Genomic DNA, 5,000 nt, shown 5'->3' on the forward strand with positions numbered 1-5,000 from the left:
GCCCTCTCCGACGCGACCCGAAAGGCCTCATCGATCGGCAAAGGAAAGCAACGAGACAAACAAGCGGAGGCCCCCACGGGCCACGGTCCTGGCGACAGCGACAGCCGCGCGCGCCCTACGCCACCCCGGAGCGGGGCAAGCGGCGGACGCGGGGCTCTGCGTGCGTGCGAGCGAGCAACATCCGCGAGAGGTGCTGCGACGGCCTCGACACCGGCAGGGCCGGCCCGCCACGGAGCCTCTCCGACGTGCCATCGACGCCTCAGCGGGCGCTGCCTGCGGGTTTGGCTCGGTCAAAGTCGTAGGGGAGCAGCAGGAGGGGCCGACGGCCACCCGCTCCGGACAACGGTTCCCTTTTGAGCGAAAACGAGGTGGACCGGGGAAAAGCCACGGCAGGCTCAACTCCCCCGGTTCGCTCCTCTAGCGTTCGAGAGGGCCGGCGACCGCCGCCGGCCATTGCACACACCAATGGGGGACCCCACTGGCCTGGGGGGGGGGGGGGGAAGAAAAAGGCGCGCCGCCACGCCTCTCAGCCACAACCACTCCCGGGTATCCGGGGCCGAGGCAAGCCGCCGCTGAAGGAAAAAAAGGGGATAAAAATGCAGGGAACGAGGCGAAGGCACCTTCGCCCGTGCAGTCCCCCTTCACCGAGCCCTCCAGCACACCCTGAGCCAGGGGGGGCAAGCCAGACACCACAGGCCGCCCGCGGCGGAAAAAAAAAACAGGGCGAGGCGCCGCCGCCTCTCACCCGTGCCGCCGTCATCGGGCTCTTGGGAGCCGCGGGGGGGGGGGGGGGGCGCAAGGCCGCGGCGAGCTCGAGAGCTTCACCGGACAAGCTGCACTCAGCTGCTGGCCACCGGGACCTGCTGCCACCACCGCACTTTCTCCCCTCGTCTGGCCGCTTACGCGGTCTCCAGCTTAAGGCCGGACACAAAAAAAAAAAAAAAAAAAAAAAAAAAAAAAAGTAATTTAAAAAAAAAAAAAGCCAAACAAAAAACCGAGTCGCCGTCCACGGGGCACGGGGACGCTCAGGAACCAGCGACATCCACGGGTGGGCTGAACACCATGCCCAGCTTCCCGACCAGCGCGCCCCCCCAAAAACACGCACCTCTCGGGCTTTTGCCACGGTCGGGACACGTCTAGGGGGGCCAGGGAAAGGCCACGGCGGCCTGGACTCCCTCCCTGGCCCTTCCAGCGTTCGAGTGCCGGTCCCATCACCACCGGCTGGCAGGCTTCACCTGCCCGCCCGCTCTCGCGGGTGGGCCGTTCTCCCTCTCAACCGCACGGCAAAAAACGGGACAAGGAGGCAAAGCAGCAGCGCCGCCGCCGCCTCGGCCCCTGGCCTTCGCCGGCCTCCTCTCCCAACAGGCGACTCAACACCTCTTTCCACCACCGATTGCTCTCAGCGGGCCCCCCAGGGCCGCGGGAAAGCCGCGCGCGCGACCTCCACTCTCCCCACGGCCCTCTCAGACAGCGGTCCCAAAGGCGTGCTCGCTCGGCCACCGCCGCCGGGCTTCGCCCTCCCCGCAGAGCCCTCTCTCTCTTACGCTCCGACGAAGAACGAACGGTGGTCGTGGCGCCGCCGCCGCTTGACCACCGCCGCTTATGCCCCCTGCCGCTGCCGGCTCCGTAGCGGCTCGGTCATCCCTTCTCGGAAGCGAGCCACCGCTCGCGCACATAGTACTGAACAATGTGGCCTCGCCCCCGGCCAGCTCCAGGGAGCGCTATCTCGGCCCACCGGGGGAGGCGCGCCAACGACGCCGACCTTTACCATGACGCAACTGGAGGCAGCGCAAAACAGCGACCCCTTCGACAGCTCCGAGGAAGCGGTGGGGACAACAAATCTACCCCACAGCCCCGCGAATGCGGCAAAGACCCGCCGGAGCTCGGTAGACGTGGGCGCCCCGTTCGCCGGACGCGCCGGCAACGCCACCTCGCGCTCGCCGGTGCCGCCGCCTGCGGGTCGCCCGGGACTCCGGCAGCCTGCGGAGCCCGGTAGACCTGCCGGCAGCCTGCCGAGCCCGGTAGACCTGCCGGCAGCCTGCCGAGCCCGGTAGACCTGCCGGCAGCCTGCCGAGCCCGGTAGACCTGCCGGCAGCCTGCGGAGCCCGGTAGACCTGCCGGCAGCCTGCCGAGCCCGGTAGACCTGCCGGCAGCCTGCCGAGCCCGGTAGACCTGCCGGCAGCCTGCCGAGCCCGGTAGACCGGCCGGCAGCCTGCGGTGCCCGGTAGACCGGCCGGCAGGCTGCCGAGCCCGGTAGACCGGCCGGCAGCCTGCGGTGCCCGGTAGACCGGCCGGCAGGCTGCCGAGCCCGGTAGACCGGCCGGCAGCCTGCGGTGCCCGGTAGACCGGCCGGCAGCCTGCGGTGCCCGGTAGACCGGCCGGCAGGCTGCCGAGCCCGGTAGACCGGCCGGCAGCCTGCGGTGCCCGGTAGACCGGCCGGCAGGCTGCCGAGCCCGGTAGACCGGCCGGCAGCCTGCCGAGCCCGGTAGACCTGCCGGCAGTCTGTCTGCGGAGATCGGTAGACCTGCCGGCAGTCTGTCTGCGGAGATCGGTAGACCTGCCGGCAGTCTGTCTGCGGAGATCGGTAGACCTGCCGGCAGTCTGTCTGCGGAGATCGGTAGACCTTCCGGCCGCTGGATGCTCGGGGAGGCGGCCGGGCCGGGCCGGGCAGGGCCGGGCCGGGCCGGGCCGGGCAGCGACGGGACGGACACGGACGGCATATTCCTCCCGCCCCATTTTCGAGATTTCAGCGAACCTGATACCTGTTCCCGTTCTCCTCCCCCCCCCCCCCCCCCCCCCATTGACGAGATTTCAGCGCTTTTAACTTCTTTTTTTCTTTTTTTTCTTTTTTTTTAATTTTTTTTTTTTTTAATTTTTTTTTAATTTTTTGACCTGACGCTCCCCCAACCCCGCGCGTGCGCGCGCACACACAGAGCCGTAGCCCGGCTTCACCGCCCCGGCCAGCCGCTCCGCTCCACCCACTGCCTCCACGCACCCTCTGGCTGACGGGCGCCCGTGGACAGGCGGCTAGAGCCCGCCGAGAGCTCAGCGTCCGCTGGGAGACTTCGCGACCGGGCGCATGCCGGCCTTTGGTATTCGGGGGGGGGGGGGGGGGGGGGGGGCGGGCGGGGGGCGTTGTTTCCCTCGCCGTCCTTTCATTTTAGTTTGGCTTTTTTTTTTTTTTTTTTTCTCCTTTTTTCTCCCCCTGAATTAAACACGTTAAAATACGTGTCTGAGAGCCTGCAGACGCTGCCCCGCGGCCCCCCCCCCCCTCAGCGCGCGCGCTCTCCTCCCTCCTTGCAGGCCGGTGGGTGCGGTTTCCCCCCACCCCCCCCGCTACCGACCGCAGACTGTCCCTCCGGCGCGCCGGAGCAGCAGGGCGTGGAAAGGGGTGGGGGGCGGGTTGGCGGGCCCGCAGCCTGCACAGGGCGCGCCTCCCCCGCTTGCTGGCAACCGCGCCCCCGGCCACTTCAAGGGTGCCGCCCTCAGTCGCGGCCGCGGCGGACGGCAGGGAAGGGAGGCTGGCGTAGAGGCAGGCGACAGACGGGCGGCGAGCAGGCGGGGAGCGTGGCGCAGAGGTAAGGCTGGGGTGCGGGGGGGGAAGGGAAATGGCGTACCTTTTCGGAGACGATTTCTGTTTGGGTCGTTTGGGGTTGGTTTCTTTGGAGGGGGTGGAGTGGGGGGTGTTGTGTTTGGTGTGGGGTTTTTTTTTGTGTGGGTTTTGTTTGGTTGGTTGTTTTTTTATGGTTTGGTTAGGTTTGGTTTGCCCGGGCCCGGAGTCGGCGGGTTCTTAAAAACTCCCGCCTGCCTTCCTCGGGACGGTAAACCTGCCGGCGGGAAGGGCGGGCGTGGGGGGGGTGTGGGGGGGGGGTGGTGTTTGTGAGAGAGAGAGAGAGAGTGTCGGCGTCGTGTTCGAGGCGGGGTTATTGGGGGATTTTTGTTTTTCGTATGGCATGGTTTGCCTCGGCACGGAGTCGGCGGGGACGGCGGTGGGGGGCGGGGGGGGGGGGGTCTGAAAGCTCCCGCCTGCCTTGCCCGGGGCGGCAAAGCCGCCGGCGGGAGGGGAGGGGAGGGGAGGGGAGGGGAGGGGAGGGGAGGGGGCGCGTGGGGGGGGGGGGGGGGTGTGTGTGTGTGTGTGTGTGTTTGTGAGAGAGAGAGAGTGTCGGCGTCGTGTTCGAGGCGGGGTTATTGGGGGATTTTTGTTTTTCGTATGGCATGGTTTGCCTCGGCACGGAGTCGGCGGGGACGGCGGTGGGGGGGGGGGGGGGGGGGGGGGGGTCTGAAAGCTCCCGCCTGCCTTGCCCGGGGCGGCAAAGCCGCCGGCGGGAGGGGAGGGGAGGGGAGGGGAGGGGAGGGGGCGCGTGGGGGGGGTGGGGGTGTGTGGGGGTGTGTGTGTGTGTGTGTTTGTGAGAGAGAGAGAGTGTCGGCGTCGTGTTCGAGGCGGGGTTATTGGGGGATTTTTGTTTTTCGTATGGCATGGTTTGCCTCGGCACGGAGTCGGCGGGGACGGCGGCGGGGGCGGGGGGGTCCGAAAGCTCCCGCCTGCCTTGCCCGGGGCGGCAAAGCCGCCGGCGGGAGGGGAGGGGAGGGGAGGGGAGGGGAGGGGGCGCGTGGGGGGGGGGGGGGGGTGTGTGTGTGTGTGTGTTTGTGAGAGAGAGAGAGTGTCGGCGTCGTGTTCGAGGCGGGGTTATTGGGGGATTTTTGTTTTTCGTATGGCATGGTTTGCCTCGGCACGGAGTCGGCGGGGACGGCGGTGGGGGGGGCGGTCTGAAAGCTCCCGCCTGCCTTGCCCGAGGCGGCAAAGCCGCCGGCGGGAGGGGGGGGGGGGGGGGGTGGGGGCGGGGGGGGGGCGCTGTTTGTGAGAGGGTCCGCGCCGTGTTCCGTGCGGGGTTATTGTGGGATTTTGGGGTTGGGTTTGAGTTGGGTTTGGTTTGCCTCGGCGGGGACGGCGCTGGGGACGGCGCTGGGGGGGGTCTAAAAGCTCCCGCCTGCGTTCCCCG

This window comes from Leptosomus discolor, unplaced genomic scaffold (genome assembly GCF_034619465.1).
Source record: "Leptosomus discolor isolate bLepDis1 unplaced genomic scaffold, bLepDis1.hap2 HAP2_SCAFFOLD_226, whole genome shotgun sequence".
In the NCBI taxonomy this organism is placed as follows: domain Eukaryota; kingdom Metazoa; phylum Chordata; class Aves; order Leptosomiformes; family Leptosomidae; genus Leptosomus; species Leptosomus discolor.